Source organism: Callorhinus ursinus, unplaced genomic scaffold (assembly GCF_003265705.2).
Source record: "Callorhinus ursinus isolate GAN/ISIS: 27379988/994484 unplaced genomic scaffold, GSC_fseal_2.0 scaffold16, whole genome shotgun sequence".
NCBI lineage: Eukaryota > Metazoa > Chordata > Mammalia > Carnivora > Otariidae > Callorhinus > Callorhinus ursinus.
In genome coordinates, this window is record NW_027397078.1 from 27,704,193 (window position 1) to 27,730,814 (window position 26,622).

Here is a 26,622-nt window from a genome sequence, read left to right on the forward strand (position 1 = left end):
CAGCCCTGCAGGGATGGAAATGGGAGAATAAATACCCTAACCTCATTTTCCTCCCTCTTCCCAATCACCTGCTGGGCTGGCTCACCATTAGTCAAAACCAACTGGAAGCCAGAGCATTAAGGAAGCCCACTGATAGAGTCCATACAGGTCGGTTTCCCAGGCCAGAAAGCGGGGACGGAAAGCATGGAGAGAGCAATCTGGACAGGTGGACAGAAAATATTCAGCACAAGATGAGGTGATACAGCACTTAGCATATATTATCAAGACCTACACATGGAATGTTTCCTAATTAACATAAAGAAGGTTAGAAAAATGATATAGGGAAAACGAATAATGTCCAAAGTAGTAAATGGTTAGGAAGACTGTAGAAACCCCACAACACTTGCCTGAGAATCTGGCAAAACCAGCATTCTCATATCATGGGCAGCCCTGGAAGGACGGAACCCCACTACCCTGCATCACTCCATTTCAAGGAGAACTCTGTCTCCAGGCCCACTGACGGGGCTGACCTGTCCTACTGTTGGAATATTGAGGCATCCACAGAAGACTGTCATGCTAGGTGCTGTTTGTCCCGGTAAGAACAGAACTTCCCTGAACTATAGAACAGACTGAATAGCGTGTTTGGAGCCGCTTGCTAATAAATACTTGTAGTTTTTGTGAGGTTTAGTCTAAGACTTGTTTTCCCTGTAGGATACTATCTGGGAGTTGAGTTATAAGGGAGAAGACACCTGACTTCCACAAACAGCTAACCACCAGAGGCTCCCAACATTTTCGAAGGGAACCCAACATCTGCTGAATGGCCCGGGTGGATCATGTGCCCAACCCTGGGGCAAGGGGCAAGGGTCATCTCGACCCAGTCCATCCAGAATGGATTTTCCAGAAGCAAAATAAACTGCTCCAAGAAGAAAGTTGGGGAGGGAAGGACAGAATATTGGGTAGACAGTAACGACACCCACCCCCAGGTTATTACAGTTTCCATTTGTGGATTTAACACTCATAATTGCAGCTATTCCTGAACATCTATGACATAAATAATTTAATAATCATTTGTCACTAAGGCACAAAGTTGCATTGCCCATGCTACTAGCCAGAGAGCAGTGAAAATGTGCTTAGCTAGTGAATAAGCCTGGCTGACCACCTGTCAACCACACCTCCAAGTGGCTTTGTTCTTCTCTCCTGCATCTACACAGGAAGCTTTAGTAAGAGGCAAACTTTGTCCTTAGCGAAAGCTTCCCTCAGATGATGGCAACTATGGATATCGGTGCTGAAGTGAAGAAGTGACGAGATCTTTTATAAATAGATTGCAAACACACCATGTTCGAAAATCATCTTAAGTCTGAAAGGGCTACTCAAATATTTTAGTCTTAGCTGACTGCATATTATGAGTTTAAATGCCATAATGTATTCAAGAAGAGCCCAAGGTACACACCTTATGAATGACATGGGTTTACTGCATTTTTAAAAATCTGTATAACCTTCATGATCCCTGTTTCCGTTATCTATTCTTACATAACAAACTACCCCAAAGCTTAATGTCTGAAAGCAACAAATATTTTCATGGCTCACAATTCCACAATCTGAGCTGGACTCCCCTAGGCAATTCTTCTGCTGGTCTTACCGGCCATCACTCCTATGTCTGCCTTCAGCTGGCAGGTTGGTTGAGGGCTGGGCTCGGCCAGGACCCTAGGATGCTTGGAGCTCCCTCTCTCTCTCTCTCTTTCTCTCTCTCTCTCTCTCTCTCTCTCCACATAGCCTCTCCACATGCTCTCTCCATTTCAGAGAGCCAGATTGTTATATAGTGACTCAGAACTTCCAAGAGCACAAATGCAGACACTACCGGGTCTTCCTAAGGCTTAGGCACTAGACACACTCGATTAATTAAAGTGAGTCACAAAGCCAACCCAATTCAAGGGGCAGGAACTACACAAGGGCAGGACTATGGGGAGACATGGGGGCTATGGTTGTAATGGATGACCACAGCTCCCCTGTACTATAGTCCTAGGTACTTTAGCATATTCTTTTGCTAAAAAAAATCCAGATGCATCCTCATTTTGGTAGATAATGAAACTGAGGCTTATAGAGGTTAAGAAACTATTTCAAAGTTACCCAGATAGATTTGAATCCGAAGGCAGTGCTTGATCCACTAACCATAGGATATCATACTACTTTTGGAATATGCAGTTACGTTCAGTTCCTGGAAACATATTCATTGGGTGGTCCCTGGTAGAGTTGCAAAACAAGACTTGCTTTCATCTCCCCTTCTCTCCTCTTTAGCCTCTACACCAATATTATCATCATCTACTCTACTCCTTGTCTTCTTGAGGGCTTCCAACAACTCAGATTCCAACAACTCAGATTCCAGAGGTAATTCCCATCTGGTGTTCTCCAGGCACAAACTTAATGGCACTCACTGCTACACCCACAAGAGCACACATTTAACAGTTCAGGCTGGGCTCAAACACATGCATACTTGGGCTTACCTTGTCCCTGATACCCCAACCCTTCATAGCCCAAGATTCAGGCCATCCATACTCCTCAAGGGTAATACTGTGCTGCCGTTCCTCATCTTGGGGTACTTGTATCAGCTTTCAGACAAAGCGGTAGCATCAAGGAGTTCTTGAGGCTGTGGATTCTGGGCCACTGAGCTGAAGGTGATAAGCCTAGATGGGGAGTCCCAGAAGGAGAAGGAGGGCATGTCAGGGTGCCACTAGTAGAAGTCCCAAGAGAGCCACCAGGGAAGCTTTGGTTTGTTTTTTTTTTTTTTAATTTAATCGACATCCCCAAAAACTTAATCAGAGACTTAAGCTACACGCAGATAACTGTTAAAGCATATCGACATAAAAATTTCACTTTGAAAGCTTTTCATAGCAGTCTGATGCCAAACAAGTGCGCTGGAATGTTCAATTTCATTTTGTGTTTTCCCTGCACTGGGCTCCAAGGTGGTTTGGGGAGAGACTGAACAAAGAATGAGAGGGAGAAATGAAGGCTTACTTGAGTCACTCTTGGGCCCACTGTTCCTCACATTTCAGGTTCTCCCTTCTCTTAGGAATCTGCCCCATACCCCAGGGGTACACCCTCCTCACCACACCACCACACTCACTGGGGTGATGCTACAATCCAGGCTGACAGCTGATACAAGGACCCCAAGAGGGGGAGTGGCAGCATAGGGGCCTCTACCTTGGGGCCCAGAGGGTTAATGAATGAGAAACAATAGAACCCCACGTGTTGATATGTTTGAGCCCAGCCTCAGCTTTAAGTGGGTGCCATTTTCTGTGTGTGCATGAGACCATTTAAAGATGAGAGCAAACTGTCAGCCTTAATTCTCCAAGATCTATAATCTGCATCAGAGTAAGAAGAGAAAAGCACAAAAATTAATTCAACTCTGTAAATATAATACTAATTATATCCTTTAAGTGATCTATTTACCGTTTAGGCTAAATCACTACTCAGCACACTAGCAATTATGTGCATATCATTAAAATGTGTCCTGTTGATATGGTTTGAAGTTATATTTGATTATGACAGTAATCCATGAGACTCACTCCGTAAGCAATATATGAAAATCAGTCTTCACACTTTATAATTATAACATGAATTTTCAGTCTTTGTAATTTGCTGCTCGTAAAATATGGTCACAGCTTAAACAATTAAAGAAAATGTTAACTATTACTCAAATCATATATTGCTTTTTCTCCATTTAATTGTTTATACAAATTCTATGATTTCGCATTTAAATAATTCAATGATCCTTGACTGTGGCACCATGAAATGTTTGTTTTTTTCTCTCAGACACACTTTTAATATGCAGTGTTTCTCTTCAGTCGTGCCAAGTACATCTAGCATCTTGTGTTTCCTGGGGCCAGAGCCACAAAAGGAAAATGTAGTTGAACATTCTACCTTTACCTTTCATCTATATGTAATTTTTAAATTTACACGTGCTTTATTGCTGGACGTTGGGGAGGCAATATATGGGAACAAGTTATCAAAGTGTTGGAATACCTAGTTCATGGAGACAATTTCTTCCCAGTTCTTTGGGGCGAGGGCTATATTTACAAGATGCTAAGGGCCAAAGGCTGATAGGATTACTGGGTGAGATCTCCTTGACAAGCAGGCAAGTGTATCCAAATTGGGACGAAGATTGCATAGGCAGGTTTACCCTCCCATTTGCTTCCAGTAAATCACCTACCACAAATTGACCTGAGCAGATTGGTGAGTCTCAGATTTTAGGATGTTTTTTGGATGGGTAGTAGTCTTCACTAGTCACAAGTGAGGGCAATAGGTCTCCTTTCCAACAACTTCACTGTCGGGTAGTATGTTATAATAAAAGCAAATGTCAGACCAAATTCTGACCCTCATACAAACATTCATAGCATGGAGACCCCCAGATGGCCATACAGTCTGTCCTGGAAGTTGAGTGAAGTCCCAGTTTGGTGACCCTTGAGCTGCTCCGACCGCCTCTTGCATGAAAGGTTCACGTGAGATTCAGACAACTGAGTCCCCCCATAAGTGGCCAGACAAGGGACCAGTCTGGAATCCTAAGCCTGGAGTGCCATTCTAAAGGACCGTGGGCTATTGGCTTCACCAGATTCTTAGACCCCTATCATGCAAGGGACAGGACTTCTTAAACAGTATTTCTAGCTAATGCACACTGTTTGAATACGATACATTTCACCAATGAGAAATTATTTCTAACATCCATTAGGCTAATTAACAAATCCTATGATATTGATCTGAGATAAAGATATTTGCAGGCTTATTGTAGTTGCTTTGGGCATGTTGGTATCTGATTAGAGTCTTTCAAGGAAGAATAATCCCTGGAATGAATATCCTCAATTAGAAAACTTTGAATGTTCACCACTGCCCTGGGGTAGAGATTAAAACTAACGTGCACAAGTATATATCATACTATCTATGCTGAAGTATTTTAAAGTAAATTGCACTGCAGTGACCATATGCTATGAGATACGATGTTGTTATGGCAATGACTGTAATAAAAGATGGATTTCAATATTTTGTTTGCTTTACATGTAAAAGCTTTAGACAAAATGAATGCCTTTGAGCTAGGCTTAAAACATATTTGCTAGAATTGCCATATGATCCAGCAGTTCTCCTTCAGGGTATATACACAGAAGACTTGAAAGAAAGGTCTCAAAGAGATATTTGTTCATAGCGGTATTATTTACAATGCTAAAACATGGAAGCAACCCAAGTGTCCATAGACAGATGAATGGGTTTAAAGATGTGATATATACCTACAATGGAATATTATTCAGCCTTAACAAAAGAAAGAAATTCTAAAATATAATATGGTTGAATCTTGAGGACATAATGCTAAGCTTAATAAGTCAATCACAAAAGACAAATATTTTATGACTCTACTTATATGAGGTACCTAAAAGTAGTCAAAATCATAAAGACAGAAAATAAAATGATGGTTGCCAGTAGCTAGGGGATGGGGAAATATGAGGTATTATCGCTTAATAGGTATAGAGTCTTGGCTTTGCAAGATGAAAAGAGTTCTGGAAATGGATGGTGGTGATGATTATACAACATGAATGTATTCAAGGATACACTTTATTGTAAGTTCTATCTCATGTGTATTTTATCCCAAAAATTTTTGAAAAATAATCACATTTGCTGCCCTTTCGCCATTTGGGATTCATCATGAGACCAGTATTGTCTGAGTTTCTGTCCCTTTATCATTACCTGAAGCCTCAGGAAGAATCCACTGCTCAGACAGGTTTTACGGTAGCAATGGTAAGAATGAGGTGAGTTCAGGGGACCGCAAGCAGCTCACTGGGTTAGAAATGAGGACTTGAGTGGGCGTGTGATGAGAGATGAGACCAGAGAGTAACAGGGCCAGTGCGAAGGCACAGCAACAAGGCCGGGGCCAGGGAGCCACCAAGGGAGTAAAAATTAAGGTGGCAAATTTGGATGTCTTCTTTGGAAAAATGTCTGTTCATGTCTTCTGCCCATTTCTTGATTGGATCACTTGTTCTTTGGGTGTTGAGTTTAAGAAGTTCCTTATAGATTTTTGGATACTAGCCCTTTATCTGATATGTCATTTGCAAAAATCTTCTCCCATTCTGTCAGTTGTCTTTTGGTTTTGTTGACTGTTTCTTTTGGTGTTGGGTAGTAAAGAGGGCATGTTCTGCATGGAGCACTGGGTATTATACACAAACAATGAATCATGGACCACTACATCAAAAACTAATGATGTAATGTATGGTGATTAACATAACAATAAAAAATTTTTAAAAAAGAAAAAAATTAAGGTGGCATTCATTCTCAAGTGCCAACCGTACATTTACCTGATCCTTGAGAATAAGTGTCTCCTTAAATTTTGCACCCAAGATGTCTTGCTTGCCTCACCCTACTTCAGTCCCACACAAGGGGCCTTGTTTTCAAAGTATGGAGCTTGGATTGCATCCTAATGGCTATGGGGAAGCTTCGAAGGAACCTCTAAACAAAGGATTCCGGTTTTCAAAAGATAATCCTTACCAGTAGAGAACTGATTGAAGGAAGCAAGACTGGAGTCAGGCAGAGGAATCCAGACAAAAGATGGTGAGGGGGCAGTGGTCTTGGGGCTAGAGAACAGCGGATGCTGGGACAGAGGGGAATGCTCAGAAGGTCCAGGAGACAGGTGAGGTTGAAATGAAGAGGAGAAGTTGGGTCTGAGGCACAATGAGCTTCGGTAGCCCATTGAATAAAACCCAGAGGCGGGTGGGAGCTACATTCCATCCTTAAAACATTAGCATTTCTGCTATGATTTCTTAGAAAACTCATGCTGGAAGCTATTGCTGGAAATAAAACATCTGGAGCAGACACTACTAGTTGCCTACCCCAAATTCCTTCCACTAATGACTGGTTTATATAATAAGGGCACAAGCTCCTTACCTCCCATCCCCCACCCCGCCCCGCCACCTCAGAATGGTCAGTCCAAAGTTGTGTCAGTGATGGCTTTAGGCTATAGCTGGAGAGATTCTGCAGATCTTTGCTATTCTATAGAAACAGGAAGCCAGGAAGAGAGGGGAGCACTGCAGAAACTTCCACGGAGAAGTATGTGAAAAAGTCTTGCCAGAACAATGCAGCTGGGCAACATCTTGCTTTTCTTTTTCCTATGGAAACTCTGTTCAGAGCGGGAGCACAAGCGCGCGCACACACACACACACACACACAAATCACAAACATAAATACAACAAAAATGCACACACACTAAATGGAATTTACCAGTTTTGCTAACCAGGGTTAGTTTTGCAATCAGTTCTAAACTCCAGCAGGACAAGCATCTTTTGTGCCATATTGGGGGAACTCAGGGCAACTGAAACAATTGGCCAAAATACTCCTCGGAAGGCAAACAACTGTTTGTGTTGCCAAGCCAAGACGAAGCCCCAGGAGTAAGGTCCGAGAGAGGGAAATTTTGGAGTTTCTTCAAGAGGGAAAATGCAACAGTTTCTCTTACTGTTCAACTGCAAATATTTCTTGAGACCCTTCTTTGTTAATAGTTCCGTGTTCGGTGCTAGAAGAGGAATGCTGTGAAGTATAGAAACCCAGTCCTCACCTTCTGTGAGAGGAAAAGCTCTTCTCTCCTTTCCTCCACGGCCCTTAAATAGAAAGTTCTCCTCACACTTCTGTGTCCTTACAGACGTGGCGGACAGAAGCTTTCACCCTTTGCTCCTCTCTTCGTGAGACACTTACAAAAATAGACAAAACTCTGACCTCCGTTCATCTTGCATCAGGTGGCATAAATGTCACTGGCACAAATGGTCCCTCCTCTTGCATTTGACTTTCTGGAGACATCCTGCCTATGGAAGGAATCCCTGGGGCTTACTGTCTCTTCCCCATTGTAAGTGCACCAGGGTGGGGCTTCCTTGCCCTCTAGGAGAGATCTGCAGTTGTCCACTTGCTCCCCCTTTGCTTAGGCAATTAAAAGGTAGAAACAGTAGAAGAGTGATCTGGGCCTTGGTTCTAATGGAACCAAGTGGGGGGGCTCTTTCTTGCTTTCTGTTATTGCCGTGTGAAGAACAGACCGTGGCTAAACCAATAATTCAGGGAGGATGGGAAACCTGGGGAGCAGACATGAACCCTGCTTATAGTTGGAGTTGCCCATCTGAGCCCAGCCCAAATCAGCAAAGCCATGCCAGCCAACCTGCAGACACGTGGAAATGAAATGCTTATTATTATTTGCCACTGAGATTTTGTGGTTGTTTGTAGCAATAGCTAATTTGTACAGAAACTGGTGATTCCGCTACTCTACCTCCCTTAGAGAGTTTGTGTAACAATTTGATTTCTTAATACATTCAAAGTATGTGAAACAATACCTGGAATATGGTGAACATTCAATCAATGTTTTCCAGCATTTTCTCTAGCAATAAAAAGCTGATGTAATATTTTGCACATAAATACAAGTGTTAGAATCAACATGCAAACTTCCATCAAAAATCCTGCAGGGATTTTGATTGGGATTGCACTGAATCTATAGATCAAGTCAGAGAGAATTGGCATCTTAATATTGAGTTTTCCAATCCACAAATATGATAGATGTCTCCATTTATTAGGTCTTATTTAATTTTTCTTAGCAATATTTTGTAATTTTCAGTGTTAAAATTTTGCACATATTGTCAAATTTATACCTAAGTATTTCATATTTTGTGCTACTGTAAATAATATCACTTACTTCAATTTCCAGTTCTGCGTTGCTAGTGTATTGCATTTTTCAAGCACACAACCTTGCTAAACTCGCTTAGTTTTAGTAGCTTTTCGGCAGATTCTTTGGATTTTCTACGTAGATGAACATTCCATCTCTTCATAAAGACAGTTTTGTTTCTTCCTATCCAATCAGTATGCCTTTTATTAATTTTTCTTGCCTTCCTGCTATAAGCTGGGACCTCCAGTACAGTGTTGAATAGAAATAATCAGAGAAAATATACTTGTGTTATTCTTGGTCTCAGGGGGAAACCATTCAGTCTTTCTCCATTAAGTTTAGCTGTAAAGGAAATTCCCTTCTATTCCTAGTTTTCTGATAGATTTTATTAAAAATTGGTGTTGAATTTTGTCAAAAATTGTTTGCAACTATTGAAATAATCAGTTTCTCTTTTTAAATCTGTTAATAAGGTAAATTACATTGATTAGTTGTCAAATATTAAAACAGCCTTGCATTCCTGGGATAAATCTTACTTCTTCATTATGTAATATCATTTTCATGTTACTGGATTTGATGTGCTACTTTTGTTAAAGAATTTTGCATCTATGTTTATGAGACTAGTCTAGTCTATAGTTTTCTTGTTATGTCTTTGTATGGTTTTAGTGTCAGGATAATGTTGGCTTCATAAAATGCGTTGAGAAAATTTTGCTCTTCTTTTATTTGAGAAATGTGTATAGCAATGGTATTATTGCCCCCCTGAATGCTTAGTAGAATTCATCTGTAGTTTTTTGGGAGAGTGTTCACTATGAAAGTGGTGTACTTCATATTATAAAGTCATCTTGATTATCTTTATCTTCTTCAGTGAGCTCTTGGTAATTTGTGTCTTTCAAAACTTTCCCTCTAATTTATCAAACTTATTGGCATAAAACTGTCCACAATAGTCGCTTATTATAGTCTTAATGTCTGTATAATCTTTAATGATATCTCCTCTTTCATTCTTGGTATTGCATTAATTTGCATTTTATCTCTCTTTCCTGATCAGTCTGACTAAAGTTTATGAATTTTACTGATGGTTTCAAAAAACCAACTTCTAGTTTGATTTTCTTTTATTTTTTCTGTTTTCTATTTCATTGATTTCAGCTCTTTTATTATGTCTTTCTTTCCATTTGCTTTGGGTTTCATTTACTCTTCTTTTACTAGTTTCATAAGGTAGAAGCATGTCCCATTGATTTGAGAATCTATTTCAAATATAAGCATTTAATGCTATACATTTTCATCTAGGCACTGTGCATCCCACAATTTCGGATACAGTCAACTCTAAGTAGCATCTCATTTGCTTTGTGGTTTCTTCTTTGACCAGTGATGCTATTCTTTAATTCGCACATGTATCCTGCCTCTATTTCTCAGTTGATTCAGAATGGGTATGACAAAGGGGCGTGTTTAATTAAGATCCTCCACCCAGTTACCTACCAGGATCAAACTGTGAGGTCAGACATGAAGAAAAGCATCTAAGCACTAATAGCCCGTGGATCCTATACACCTCATGCAACTGAACCACCTAAGTACTTTTTTAAAATACAGGTCCCTGAAAAAACATAAAATAAAATATAGGTCCCTGAATTCTACCCTCAGAGATTCCAATTCAGCATATTTGAAGTGGAGATAAAGGAGTCTGCATTTTACAATCTACATTCAAAAATTACTCAAGAATAACTCCCTAGGGGGACGCCTGGGTGATGCAATCGGCTAAGCGTGGGACTCTTGGTTTCGGCCCCGGTTGTGATCTCAGGGTGGTGAGATTGAGCCTTGCATCCAGCTCTGGGTTCAGCGCAGTGTCTGCTTAAGATTCTCTCTCCCTCTGCCCCTCCTACCCAGCCACGCTCTTTCTCTCTCTCCCAAATAAACACATAAATATTTAAAAGAAGAAGAAGAAGGGGTGCCTGGGTGGCTCAGTTGGTTAAGCGACTGCCTTCGGCTCAGGTCATGATCCTGGAGTCCCGGGATCGAGTCCCGCATCGGGCTCCCCGCTCAGCAAGGAGCCTGCTTCTCCCTCTAACCCTCCCCCCTCTCATGTACTCTCTCTCTCTCTCTCATTCTCACTCTCTCAAAATAAATAAATAAATCTTTAAAAAAAATAGAAGAAGAAGAAGAAGAAAGAAAGAAAGAAAGAAAAAGAAGAAAAATTTCCTAGGGCACTATGATATTGAATTAGATTTCAAAGCCCTTGATAGGGTGTAGAGAGAAAGTGTTTCCTGCAGGGCCTGGACTAGAGTGAGGAGAGAAAAGCACCTAAAGTGTAACTTTTCCGGAGACTCTCAGTCCTGGGGTCTCGGGTGTCCTTGCACACATCTGAAAGCGAACGCCGCCTTGAATTTTGTGCTCCTCACAGCTCTCTTGCCTGATCCCAGCCCTGGTTTTCAGAACTCAGAAAAGGTGCAAGTGTAGACAGGAGCCCCTGCTCTGCCTGATTCCCCCATCCCACCTCACTCCCAGGGCGGCCCTCCGAACCATCCGAATAGAACACCGGGTCACTTGCTGGCTGACCCTGAATGAACTTTGCTGCCGGCCCGGCATTCCTAGCCAATCCCAGCACCCACATTCCTAGCTTATGCCTCTTTGGTGACTACATCGCAGCCTCGTATCAACATCTCCTAAAAAGTAAATACCCAACTCTGCCCTAACTTGAGAATGGGTTTCTTCCAAGTCTGTTTATAAGTCAGTTATTTGGGATTTGAAGGATTTCAGTCTTAATTCTAAGGATAATGGTAAGCCTGTTGGGAAATCATGGAAGAGTTGTAAGCAGGCATCTTAAATTCCACACGTGTGTTTAGTTCCTCTTTTGTTTTGAATAGCTTAATCTCACTGTTTTTCTCTTTGCAAGCTTTGTTTGCAATGACTTTATTTTTCTAAAATCTTCAAATGTGAACATTCTTTGAATGCTTTGATTAAAGATTTCCAAATGGTTTTGAGAAAACAGTGAAATAAAATTTAGAGGACTCACTCACAAAAATGTTCAATGACAATGTAGGACACTTAGACTGATTTACAAAGTAGTTCTTCAAAGCCTCAAACATTTTGAAAATCTGCTTGTCGACCACCGGGAAAAAGAGAAAACACATACTGTCATGTTAAGTATTTTTAATTCAACATCAGTTTTGTCATAAAAATTGTGTATGGGCGCCTGGGTGGCTCAGATGGTTAAGCGTCTGCCTTCGGCTCAGGTCATGATCCCAGGGTCCTGGGATCGAGTCCCGCATCGGGTTCCCTGCTCCTAGGGAGCCTGCTTCTCCCTCTGCCTCTCTCTCTCTCTCTCTGTCTGTCTCTCATGAATAAATAAATAAAATCTTTAAAAAAAAAATAAAAAAATAAAAATAAAAAAAAAATAAAAATTGTGTATTTCAGTTACTGTAACATCATATAAATAGAAATATTTGTAAATTTTGACAACCGCATCTTCTATTTTCATTGGTAAAATATTGCAGCTTGTTTACACACAGATTATAACTTATGCATGTGCCTGGACTAGTTCCAAGTATATTTCAGTTCCATGAATTTCTTAATTTTAGCAAGGACATTGTTTTCACCATGATGTGCTGGCCCCAAATTTGTATTTTATCCATTACCCTCTAAACAAGTAACTTTATCTGCAAATGCTGAACTTTTTAAATTAATTTACTATGACTTTACTAACAGTAATGGCAGACGTTTCACCTTTTACTTTTGAACGAATCTTCAAAAGCTTTATTTGATTCCGTGAATTGAATGCAAATATCAAACTGTAATTGGAATGAACTAATTTTTCACTTGAGGCAGGTGATGACACCAATACAAAACGTATCATTTAACTCTTGGTGAACTTCTGCATCTTCTGGAGCAACACATTGACAGGAATGGCTTTACTTTTATATATGCACAAGAAAACTTGGAATTAAGTTCAGCTGAATTAAGCTCAACACAACGCGAGATGTAAATACCCTTAGATGTAGACAGGAAGGATCCCTGCCCTGGGCCCTGAATTTTAGGGGCCCTGCACAACACAAACACAAAAAATAAGTACATTTAAAAGCTCGTGGCCAGCTCTCTCACTCAAGATCCAAAACCCAGTGCTGGTAGACTGGGGAGCAAAACTCTGCCCATCCACACTCAAGACTAACACCTTTCACAGCTCAGGAATCTCTTCTCTGCAACTCTTTCCCAGTGTTCCAGAAACAGAAAGCAACTGCATCAAAATGCTGTTGCTGAAATCAGAGACAGAAGCAGTTATAGAATGCAAGGAGGAGCTGAGTGGTAGAGAGACTTATATAAGAGAAAAGGAAGATCAATTGACTTGTCAACTATCTCCCTGCAGATAACAGGAATACAGTAGATTGATGCATAACCAAGTATTATTTCCAATTAGTGCTGAGCATCCATTGCCTTGCTTTTCTTTTTGTTTCATTTCTTGGTTTCAGAAGTACTAGTGATTTAGTATGTACCTGTAATGTTTTCTAATACTAAACAATTCATACTATTCTTAAATTGGTATGTGTATGTACACATATCCATTCACATACACATATCTATTTTAGTTTTCTCTATTTATGTGTAAGTAAATATAAGTCTAGCTATAACATGAGTGAAACATGTGCAGTCTTTAAATTACAACTAGATGGACAATGACCCCTAGAATTGTGACTAGTTCTGTTTTTATAAAATTCCTTAATACAGCTGGATTTCACTTTCAATTTCAGACTTAAATTGAAACGTTCACCCTCATTTAATTTTGATCACAAAAGTTGATGATATTCATTAATTATATCTTTCCTTTAATTTTAATTGATAATTTTGAATATTTCAGGAGATACCATTTTTGAAAACATGAAAAGTAACTTGATTTTTATTTTTACTTTTAAATTTTTATTTATTTATTTTAGAGCGAGGGTGCACGCACGTGCGTGCATACACAGAAGGGGAAAGGGTAGAAGGAGAGGGAGAGAAAGAATCTCAAGCAGACACCCCACTGAGCACAGAGCCTGACACGGGGCTTGATCTCACGACCCTGACATCGCGACCTGAGCCAAAATCAAGAGTCAGATGTTTAACTGACTGAGCCACCCAGGCGCCCCAATTTTTTATATTTTAAATTCGCTTTTATTTACATATTTGGATGAACATATATTCAACTTTTATACATCTTTAGTATAATTAGGTTTCCTTTTTTAATCCTTTAGATCTTTAGAAATAGAAAACAAATTATGTGAAGATCTCAAATATAAAAACATAGTGATTTTGCCAAAATGGAGGAAAATCTTTGTGGAATAAATATATAATAATTCATGAATTCCAGATTATTTGACTTTTATTACTCATCTAAACTTCACTAGGCCATCAAGACAACATTCAGACGTGCTCAATATTTAAGTTCCATCATCTTTGAGTTTTTGCCAACTCCATATAAAAACCATAGCTTTATACATTTTTTGTCATAATGAAGGTATTTTGTCCAAGGTAAGAGCATAGGACATATTTTATTTAACACTTTGCTAGCTTGCTTTAGACCTTGTAAATATTTAAACCTAATGGAATGTGGGCCTTCCCTTGTCCTCTTGCCCACAGATGTCAGGAGCAGCCAGAACACACTGCAGCTGCATGCGGGAAATCACCAGCTCCAGGCCGTCTCCTCACGGTGACAGTTCTCTTCCCAAGCCAATAATAACTCTTCTTCAAGTGGCTTTGGGTCTTCTGTTTCCCGCGTGGTCAGTAACACCTCTGTGGCCTCCGTGGCACGTGATAACGTGCGCACAAACCCCATGTAGGCTATACACTCAACAGCAATAGACTGGAGTGGTGGAAATTCGGTACTTACTATTTCGTTTAACATTTCTTTAAGCTCACTGATATCAAAAGGGTTTATTGAAAAATAAAAACAGAAAAAAAATAAGCATTAGCAAATAATCCAATGACCAAGGGAATAGGCATAGGTTCACACTGTACTATAAACCACAGAACCCCCGTAGCAAAAGCCCCAAGACTACCCTTTCCATACTCTGCAGCAGCCCGGCTCAGCTTCCTATTTCCTGTACATACTCCACACCCATCTAACCTGGGCTGCCCCGCATTTCCCACTGACACTGCCAAGAAGTGGCCTCTCAGCATGAGTCACAGCAACTGGCTGGCACACAGAGAGCTTGGCAGCGATAGAAGCTTCACGTATTTCCCCCACCACCACCTGAGACCTGAAGGGCTTGGACCCCCCCCAGCTGCTAATGTCTGAACCCACTTGATTTTGTCAGGGAGCCGCCTGCATGCTCCCCTTCATTGAGAGATAGGTGTTAGCCAGCTTACATCTGGAAAGGGGTGGGGAAAGAGAGATAGGCTTTCACTGCTTTTATTCCAGATGTAACTGCACAGTAAAGGGAGACCTCTGCTCGGTGAGTATGCATCTCACTGCTAGACAAGACCATGAAAGATCTAGAAGTACAAGAGGGAGGTCTACTAAACTCGCCCAGACTTATTTTAATGCTTTGTAATTGTCATAGTTAATTTAAAAATGAAAAACTTAGGACTAATGCTAAACTGGGCAGAATTCCGGGACAACAGGTATAAGTCGAGGCTTAGAGTGGTTCTAAGTATTTCCCCTCCGATTGATTCTCTAGGATGCAGCCAGGGTGGTCTTTCTAAAGCCTAACCCTGATCAGGTAAGACCTCTGTTTACAGCTCTTCCATTGCTCTCCATTTCCCTAAGGTTCAAATCCGACCCCCTTGACGAAACGGACTATCCGGAGTCTGCCCGCTTCGGCTTTGACCACTTCCGCCTACATCCCTCTACTGGACCTGAATGGGGTCTCACCTGATTTCCCCTCATCTTAGAATATCCTTCCCTCCCCCGTGACGTTTCTTTGGTGGACTGACAATTATCCATCTATCAAGATGCATTTTAGCCATCCCCTATTTAGCTAAGATTCCCTGACCTCTGCCAGTCAGGCCGTCCATCCCCTACTCCCCCATACCGCACTTTGCACATGAGGTCTGCGTCACCACTTGCAATCTTTCTGTTCATTTGTCCCTTCCATCTCATCTGTGAGCACCCTGAAGATAGACACCTTGTCATCTCTTTATCTCTAGCACTTACACATTACACTAGTCCTGATGGAGTTGGGCTGGGTTGGACACAATTTGAAAATAAATATTTAGAGCCAAAGTATGGAGAAATGTTCATGGCTGGCTGATGAAATTATGTTTTGCTAGGGGGCTGATGAAGATAACTGGGGAGATTCTGAGCTGCAGAAGACATGCTGACAGTATTATTCTAGGAGAATCTGTCTGGAGGCATATAGAGGATGAACTGAATTTCCGCCCATGCTTACATGCTCCCCACCAATCATAAGCCCGGTAAACGCCCTCCTTCCCTCCCCACACACTCCATCTGAGCCTATCAAAGTAGCGAGCACATGAGAATATGGAAGGCATTCCTAAGTCAACATTTTTCGTTTTCAACAAGTTAATGTTAATATCCTTACTATATAAACAGGGGGTTCTTGTAAATAAACATGAAAATACTAACATCGATTGAAAAAAAGGGAAAGGACATAAATAAGAATGTCACAAAAGAAGCAACTGGACCAAGCAACCAAAGAGACCGCAAGCTGAATTAATAAGATGCCAGTTTTGCCTATCAACCAGGTTGTCGGAACTTATAAAACAAGTGATAAGCAACATTGGCAGGGCTGTAGGAAAATGGCACTCTTATACATTAGATGTAGGAGTGGAAGTCAGCACAGGATTTCTGAGAAAAAATTCAGAGATTATGTTAAAGATATATTGTACCAGACATTGAGAACATTTTTAATCACTCATAAATTTGGAGAAACTGAATGGCCAACAAAAGGCAATAAATAATTAAATTCTGATACAGTCTAATGATTTCATTTTACAGTTATTTTAAGTCATCTTATAAAAGAACATTGGAGATGGAGGGCCTCTCGTATTCCTATTATAATGTTCAGTTTACAAAACAGGGTATGGACACATGCACACAGAAGAGTCGCACAGAACGCATGTTTTGGCCGAGTGTCAAATGGCTGAGTATTAAAACTGATATTTGGCTGAAAATGAACCTCACCATCACAGAATGAACTTTTGAGATACAAGAATAAATCGGGACTTTAATCCAAAATTTCATTGTCATTACAATTTTATTATAAAAATTTTAGTAGTCAAAAATTTAAAGCTGTCGTTATGGCACGGCATGGTAATTTGGGGTAATAAATGCTCTCTTTCAGCTGAGGCTAGTGGAAAAGTGAGATATTTTCAGGTAACTCATTTTTTTTCTAATGCGATTTCCTCTTATCTTCATGCTCCTTCTAGTCCTCGTTATGTAGGGATTAGGATGATATCTAATCGATATTGTTGTATGTGACTTGGGAGTTTCTCCTTATATTATTATTCACATTTTTTTAAACATTTGTTGACTCAGAAAGGATATGATGAAGTTCCTGAAGTTATTGAGCTAAGACCCTCTTCTAATATTCTTATTATCTGTACGTCTCTTTCTTTCTTAGCTATCTTAGAGTTCTTAACCATTTACTTAAAACTAACAAATCTTAGTCTTGCAATAAGAAATAGATTTCTAAACTTCACTGGTGAGTAAAATTTCTTTTTTTTTTTTAAAGATTTTATTTAGTTATTTGAGAGAGAATGAGATAGAGAGAGAGAGCATGAGAGGGGGGAGGGTCCGAGGGAGAAGCAGACTCCCCGCTGAGCAGGGAGCCTGATGCGGGACTCGATGCCGGGACTCCAGGATCATGACCTGAGCCGAAGGCAGTCGCCCAACAAACTGAGCCACCCAGGCGCCCCTGGTGAGTAAAATTTCAATACGAAACACACATAAGATGTTCATTTCAGGTTATATCTAGTATGCTTAGCCATATTTGAATGAAAATAACCAAATAAAGAATCAAAAAATCAAATAAATGTAACTAACCAGCCTCTTCATATTTCTGATATGGTTGGGTCTTGCTTTGTTTTTTTATCTAATCTGGTCATTGCTGCCTTTCGATGGGTTGTTTAGACCATTTGCGTTTAATCTTATTATTGATACAGTTGTTTTTAAATCTATCATCTTGCTCTTGTTTTTTTTATTTGTCCCATCTGTTCTTCGTTCCTTTCTTACTCTTTTGTCCCTTCTTTTGGATTGAGTTTTCTTATGACTCCCTTCTATCTTCTGTGCTTGCTCATTAGCTAAAACTCTTCACTGTGTTATTTCAGTATTTGCTTTAGGGTTTATATACGTCTCTTTAACTTATCACAGTCTGCCTTCAAGTAATACGTCACTTCACATATAATATAAGAACCTCACAAGAATATACTTCTCTTGCCCCCCACGTGGCCTTTGGGACTCTGAATCTGTAAGATTCCGTGTCTGCTTGTCCATTAATTCCTCCTCCATTCTTCACTCAGCTTCGCACACTCCATTCTTCACTCAGTAATACACCCTTCCTCCTGATATACTCTGACTTTGTGAGACTTAAAAAATCCTGACTGTGGTAGGCTGAATAATGGCCCCCACAGATATCCACACCCTAATCCCTAGGACGTAGGAATATTACCTTACATGATGAGGAACTTTGCAGACGTGATTAAACTAAGGATTTTGAGATGAGAAGATTATACTGGATTATCTGAGTGGGCCCTAAATATAATTACAGGGCTCCTTATAAGAGACAGGCAAGAAGGTTAGAGATGGGAGGAGATACCATGACAGAAGCAAGAGGTTAGAGCCGGGATGTGAGGAAGTAGGGCCGCAGCCAAGAAATGCAGGCGACCTCTAGAAGGCGGAAAAAGGCAAGGACAAAGATTCTCTCCTGAAGTCTCCAGAAGGAATGCAATCCTACCAACACCTTGACTTTAGCCCAGTGAAACTGATTAGGGATTTCTGACCTCCAGAGTTGTAAGAAAAGTAACTTATGTTGCCTTCAACTACTAAATTTGTGGTCGCTTGTTACAACAGCAACCAGAAACTAATATACTCATTACACTGCAATTTTGAAATACTCCATGAAGCTTCTATTATGTATAAGCACATTTCTATCAGAAGACCCAAAACCAAATCTTAACTACAGGGCGATTGTTCTAATAGACATTGTTTGGTTGCTGGGAACTGGAAGCCATTCACATTCACAGGAATAAGAGAAGTGTCGACTGTTAGGGACATTCAAGGAGGAAGTATATACAAGAGCATTAATACTGTTTTGAACCCACATGACTCAACAATTCTGGATTAGTGTCCTCAGGAAAATATAAATTCAACATTTTACAAACGTTTATTATTTAATATTTCTGTTTCTATGATATTCTAGTGGCCTTATTCACTCATCTACCTTGATTGCCTTCAATAACCAAATTTTATAGCACTAGCAATAATACCAACATTACTTTTTCATTTTTAATATAGGAGAGAGACAAAAAAATGACAGAGGCCTACATAATTTATCAGGTACTATATACTGCAATCCTTGGCTTTTCCAAATTTCAATATGGATTGTAAGCCTGTGTTGTTCTTGCTTAATTAGCACCTCATGATTTTGGTAACTTAATAGTTCATTCTCAGCCACCTTCCACAAGTGAACTCTAAAACCCATATTTGGCATTTGTACTTAGCAAGTTTTACTTTTTTGTCAGCTTTCATAAAGATAGTTCTTTTGTGAGGTAAAGCGAAATGTTCTAAACGTGCAATTATTTGCATATATTATTCCCTTAAACATTTTATCCAAAATTAAGATATCCCTAGGCATCAGAAGTTTTTCACTAAAAAGTGCTCCATATTCAGGAATGTAATTTTGTTTACCATCATATTTATTTTTTTCAGAATATACCACCCATTTGGATAATGAACCTATTTAAATGTCATGTGTTCCAGGGCCAATAAATGCCCATACATGAGAACATTCTAATTGTGAATATCTCTAAACTATCATATTCTTCCTCTTTCTTCTTTCTTCTCCAAATAAACAATTCTGAAAATCCACATACATTGAGTGTTTATCTGTAAACAAATCATACATTTTTTCCAATCATTTGTGAGGCTTTCCTGGAAAAGCGTGGAGAAAGCAGTGTTCACTTAGTAAGCATTTTACCTGACGGAGCTTCATGAATATAAATGCTTACTAAGTGATTTGCAGCTCTATTGTTTAAATTGAGCTCTAAGTTTATATTATTCCATGTTTTATTCAGCCATATGTAAATAAACACACACAAAAAAAGATTTTTTAAAAAGGAAAAAAGAAGAAGGACGTATAATTTTGCCAGGCCACGAGGAGGCAACGACTGGCAGGTCAGTGACAGAGACTAATTCTGGGGCCTCTCACGGGCCCCTAAGTTCTCTCAGGCATGTCTGCAGTTTCTCTCAGCCACCGCATTTGAGAGCCAGCTCTACACAGCTTTTCAATTCAAGAGTCCACCACAGAGTGTCCCTCTGGATTCTTCTGTTTCAATTCTCAAGAGAGATGGTCTGATTAAGCCAGCCCAGCTTATGATTCGCTGTCCCCGATCAGTTGTCTACTCCCAGGCTAGTCAGCTGAGGCCAAAGTTTACACAGTACTAACACGGCTGTGTGGACCCTCCGCTTCCACAAGGGCAATTTCAAAGAAGGGTGAGTTCAGTTAGCATCCTAAAATGGGCCTGACACCTACACGTAAATAAATACAGAGTGAAAGGCCAAAACTGTAAGCCCTATTTTCTTTGGGTGACTTTTCAACAGGTGACTAAGTCCCAGAGACTTGGAAAAAAGACTAACATTCGTACAGCACCTCTTCGAAGTCAAGGAAATTGGGGCAATAATGAGCAACTCTTAACATAATTACTCACCTTGGCTGACCTATAAAGCAGCTTGAGAGAGAGTATTGACGGGTGTGGGGGGAAAAAAGAGAAAGTGGGATGTAAACAGAGAAGAATAGAAAAGGTAAGGGGAAGGAGATGACTAATTGTTGAATAGTTGTTCTGTGCCAGACGATGTGCTGGGCACTTACCACACAGGTCTTCTGGTGTGTTCGTTTGACAAGAAGAGGAGAGAAGGAAAAACTTAGGAAAGAATAAGAAAGTTTGTATCAATTTACTCTCCCCAGAGGAGAGAAGGAAAAACTTAGGAAAGAATAAGAAAGTTTGTATCAATTTACTCTCCCCACCAAGGGTGAATGCCGGCTGCCTGTTTTCCCACAGCTTGGATTTTCTTTGAGAACCCACTATTTTTATATTATCTGCAGAGCAAATCTCAGTTACCAGAAAACCTTAGGTGATGAGCAAGTTCTTCCAGTTTTAAGCACAAACTGTTTTTTAAATTTTAATCAGTTCGCACAGATGCATCTCAAGCATTCTGACAAGCAGAAGGAGCCAGACTCGAAGGGCTACGTACTGCAGTGACACAGCTGTATACACTCCTCGGAAGTCATAGAACTGCGCTCCTAAAAAAGGTAAGTTCAACCATAGGGAAATTATGCCTAAACTCTGTTCATCAATTCAGGTTAAAATACTTCGAAATCTTCCCACCTACTGTCTTGCGTCTTCTTCCTCTAAACATAAGCTGACCTTTCTATATTGATTTGGGACTTGAAAAGAATTGTGAATTCTTACAATTGTTCTCTTCTGTATAAAACTGATGCCCTCAGAGTCTATTAGCCTGACTCTAAACGGTCCCAGATTGCTGGGCCTTTTTAATCCGGTGACTGCTTTATAGGTTTTCCTTGTCCTCCCCTTCCTCTGAGTTATCAGCAGTGACACACCTTGCCACCCTCATTCCTCTCCCACCCCACCCCCACCCCGTGAATGTGCTCTCCCAAAACAACACTTCTGATTCGCTGCTTCTAATCTGTTGTGAACTCTGGAGGGTAGGAGAGAGGGCAGATAATCATGTGGATAAGAATTGTGTGTTAAGTACAAATAAAAAAGCGCTGAAGAAGGACCTGGGAAGCTTTGCTATACTAAAACGCATGAGCTTTTGTGCACGGACTGAGTGATATACCTAGTTGAGCCACTCAGAGTCCTGTTTTACTTACTTATTCATTCTCGCCCGAGTTCCTGAAAGGTCGGGTTGCTACAGTACTGCATTCATTTGAGGTGAAGTGTTATCATGGTATTTTGTTCATACGCATACTCATACATACATATTTACACACAACAAACTACTTAAGCTACAAGGAGAAAGGAGGGAGCCAAAAGCAACATTCCTTTCTGGATAATTCAGAACAGGTACAGCACAGAATACTACAGAGTTAACTAGCCAAAATGTCCCTAAGGGGAAAATTGTATATATTTTATATACATATATGAATTTTCAATATGTATAATTTACATACACACACACACACACACACACACACAGTTAGCTCTCAAGTTAGCTAGAAAGGAATTGGTTCATTGCCCACAGCATAAGGTCACATTTTGAGGCAACCAACCGGTAATGCCAGGAAAGCATGTTGAAGAAGCACAAGCCGGCTGTTTTCTATCTCTTAAACAGAGCATTTGATTAACCTTTTTTTCTAAGATAAGAGAATCAATTACATGAAGATCCTGCTGCATATGTACCTACTCACAATGTAACCATTTAAAATCTTTCTAAAAAATAAGATGATTTCTACACTCATGAGTCTAGACGTAATTTTGTTAATTCATTCTCAGAGGACATAGTAATTAGTGCAATATTTAAAGCGACAGGAAATAGTAATGAAGCCTTGGAGTTCTGGCATAAAAACAGCATAATGACTAGAATATAAAATTTCAAGTCTTGGCTTCTCCCTGTGCTAAAATCTCCACGATTGAGTTTGTCGATGACTTTAGTTACATTAGACAGAAGTCCTCAGTTTGCATCTCTATCTGTTCCATGGTGCTATTTTCAGAAGAGCTTTGTAAAAATGAAGACATTCATTTCAGATTTATACTCTTCTAATATTTTTGAGCTTCTATTTTGTGTCACGTACAGTGCAGGTACTTTAATCCTCAACAAGGATAGGCACTAATATCATCTCCATTTTACAGCTGAACAAACTAAGGCTCAAAGACGTTTCAGTCGATTTCCCAAAGACATGAAGCTAATAAATTGGGAGCTGGAGCCTGAAGCGAGGGCGTCCTTGAGCTCAGTGACATTCCTTTTACTAAAAAAAGGTAGAGGCCTGCATTTCCTTTACGTTGTTGCAGCAGAGTCTCTACTAAGGCTTTAACTCTGTGGTACTTTTAAAATCAATTCCACCTCTTGTGCCTTTGTTCATCTGAATTATTATTCTCTCATCATTTTATTTGGGCCAACAAAGTATTTTTAGTAAAGATGAGCCACAATCTGCTAGATCCAAGAATTTATAATTCTTTCTGTGATACGCCAAGTTCTTCAGAATCTTTCTCTCATGGTAAAAGCATAGGTTTTACCCTTTCCAAGTATCAAGATGGTCATCCCGAGACTGAACTTTATAACTCACCAAAAGAAAATTGACTGAGTCTTCATTTTCTGAAGTACTGAGCAATCCTGCCTCCCATCAGTTCACGTGATCATCAAATCTTACTATGAAAGAAGCTGTTTTAATAGTTTCATCTGATTAAAAGAATCAAAGTGATAGGAACATCTAATACAATCCCTTTGCTTCATCTCTTATGCTTTTATACAATTTAAAAAAAATTTTTTTTAATTTTTTGAGTATGGTGATACACAGTGTGACGTTAGTCTCAGGCATACGACACAGTGCTGGGACAAGTTTCTATGTTCTTCCAGGATAGCTACCGCCTGTCACCACACCGTGCCATTGTCACTGACTGTATTCCTGATGCTGGGCCCTTTATTCCCCGTGAGAGTGTTTAAAATTTCGTGTCTTGATCGTTACCATGCTTCCCTTTCCAAGTGACTCTCTGTAGAAACAAAGAACTTTGAGGAACCTTGACAGAGAAAGCTGCCAAAGCCCCAAGAGCTGTCCTTGGTCTCACAAGTCGATGTGAGAGCCAGTCCTGAAGTTCACGCCAGTCCTCTCCCCTGCTCCGTCCCCACTGGTTTTCTCCTGATAATCTGGCTTTCTTCTGTCTCCCTGTCAACGTGCTCATATAGAAATCTGTGTTCGCCATTTCCCGAGCAGAAATGCCTTCCAAAGTTCTCATAGGTACAGATTTGCTTCTCTTAATGATACTAAAGCACCGCCCTGCTGGTGTTAACTTTCCAGATCATCAGATAACAAATTGAGTCACCTCTGTGTTCCATGTGGCTGGGACATCCAGTTGCTGACTAATGAGAAATTCAGTGAAGGGCAGGGAAGCAATTTGGGGCAACGAGTCAGAGGAGAAGACACCGAGTCTTTGGTACAATCGTGCTTGTACCGAAGAGTCAGGTCAACACAACCCACCCCGCTGCAAACACCTTAACAGGAAAAGAGAAATGAGAATTGCATCTAGCTCTCACCAGTCTTGTTTCAACTTACACATCTTTACAAAATTATAAACTAAAATGAAAGAGGGAATGAGAGCAAGGAGAGAAGAGTGGTTACCTGAGAGTACAAAAGGAAGTTAAGAGCAGAACGTCAAGTCCAAACTTTGGACACTCCCCGATAAAGAGCTGGCTTGCTTTCTCCCTGTAAGCAGGCAGGCTGCTCCGAGTGGTTGGCCACCTGTAAAACATTGCCCCATGCTGGGTTTTCATCAGGAAAAACAAACACAGGCCAAGTTTCCTCATGTGTAAAATGTAAAACACAACCTGTACTTCAGAGTGCTGTAAGAATTATGTGACATAACAAACGCAAATACACCCCAGCCCAGGCCCAACGCGTAGAAAGTGCTTCTCCAATGTCAAAGCCTGTGGTGGACATGGAGCTGCACTGCCCAGAGCCCCCTTCAGTGAAGGGCTGGTGGCCCCCACTTCAGGGAGTGCTGTCGCACCCCCCCTCCCAGGGAGAAGCTCAGCTGCAGAGATCCACACCCTGGAAAGCCTGGGGGTATAAAGGCCTGGCCATTTGAGCCCAACACAGGACAAATTTGATGGGCCATTTTAGTCATACAGCAACCTGCTGGGTTGCCCTAAACTGTCACTGGGCCTGCTTCGCAGGTCAACTTCTCCCTCTGTCCACTCTTGCTTCCTTCCCTTCCCTTCCACAGGTGTTCACTCCAAGGACACACTTAATAAACATCCTGCCCACTAAATTCTGTCTCAGAGCCTGCTTCCCGGACAACCCAAGCTACAACAGGAAAGCATGGGGGGAAAAAAATGAATAGTTGGAATTCAGAGTTTAAAATGGTGATTAGCTCTGGCTGATACTAATACAGCTTGTCCAAATTCATTACTAAAAGAATTCTAGAACACCAGAAAATAACCCCTAAAATGTATTAAGATTTTAAAAAATTAACTCAAATTAATATTACTTGGCAAATGGGCCTCGGAAAGTAGGAACTAGGAAAACTGACAATTTGGAAAAAAATTTTCAGATATAGGCTTCACTTCCTATATCTACCAGTTAATATTCAGATACATTTGAGAGTTAAATGCATCTTTTTTAAATATAGGAAAATATATGGGTGACTAGCCATATTCTGCCTTCTAATGAATTTTTAAGGTAATTTTCACATGATTTTCAAATTTTAATTTTGTATATTTTTGAGAAACTTAGAAGTTACAAAAATACAAATAAAACTATGACAAACTCCTATAGCCCCATCACCCAGAAGGAATGATTCTTTTTTTTTAATTTTTTATTATTATGTTAATCACCGTATATTACATCATTTGTTTTGGTGTAGTGTTCCATGATTCATTGTTTGTTCATAACACCCAGTGCTCCATGCAGAATGTGCCCTCTTTAATACCCGTCACCAGGCTAACCCATCCCCCTACCCTCCTCCCCTCTAGAACCCTCAGTTTGTTTCTCAGAGTCCATCGTCTCTCCTGGTTCGTCTCCCCCTCTGACTTACTCCCCTTCATTCTTCCTCTCCTGCTATCTTCTTCTTTTTCTTTTTTCTTAAAATATGTTGCGTTATTTGTTTCAGAAGTACAGATCTGTGATTCAACAGTCTTGCACAATTCACAGCGCTCACCGTAGCACATACCCTCCCCAATGTCTATCACCCAGCCACCGCATCCCTCCCACCCCCAACCACTCCAGTAACACTCAGTTTGTTCCTGAGATTCAGAATTCCTCATATCAGTGAGGTCATAGGATACATGTCTTTCTCTGATTGACTTATTTCACTAAGCATAACACCCTCCAGTTCCATCCACGTCATTGCAAATGGCAAGATCTCATTCCTTTTGATGGCTGCATAATATCAGAAGGAATGATTCTTGATATTTTCTGTTTGCTTCCAGTCATTTGTTAAAAATTCACGTGCATGATGTTTTTCTAAGTTTGACTACTTGAATGCAAGTAAGCAGAAAAAGGATATCTCGGTAATTGGGTCAGTAAAGTGTAGAAAGAATGTCTGGAGACAGTCTCATAAGATAGGCAAGAACAAGGGCAACCAGACAGGAGGGAACACAGCCAAGTTATGGCACAAAAACAGTCTTACTCGGTGCCGCCGCTGGTCCTACCACTTCAGCCCATCAGGCACCCCCAGCTCTGGACTCCCTCTATGGCAGATTCAACCCTGAGTAATTATTCAACTCTTACTCAGTCTTGATGTCACTCCCTCAAGATTCATAGCCCATTCAAATGGCCTGGGTCACACTCCAGCTGCCAGGGTTGAGGAGAGAGGATATAGCTGACGCCCTTGTAGACGCAAGACCCCGTCTTCCAAAAAGACTCACAAAGCTGGGGAGTGTCAGTTATTAAGCTGTTTTGTTCTCAGCCTCAAGCCCTGTCTCCTGTGAGCCACTTTATGATGTGGAGGCTGAGACTCTGTAAACCAAGTTTCTCCTTGGCCAGCTGCTCCCTATATTGACCCTGCCGGTAGAGGACTCTAGAAGAAAACTAGAAGTCTGGGGAAGAAGGAAAAGCCAACGCTTCTTCCTATTTACATCCTGTACCTGTCAGCATTAATCTAGTGCT

At 40.5% G+C, this 26,622-nt stretch overlaps 1 long non-coding RNA gene across 1 annotated transcript in view; it reads left to right on the forward strand.

Moving 5' to 3' along the window:
• Positions 1-20,151: 20,151 nt before the first annotated feature.
• The window catches only part of LOC141374284 (uncharacterized), a 28,680-nt gene continuing 22,209 nt past the window's right edge, over positions 20,152-26,622 (forward strand). Inside the window, exons 1-2 of the long non-coding RNA XR_012381046.1 lie at positions 20,152-20,273; positions 20,969-21,090. This is a non-coding gene — a long non-coding RNA (uncharacterized lncRNA). The remainder of the gene's footprint in view (positions 20,274-20,968; positions 21,091-26,622) is intronic.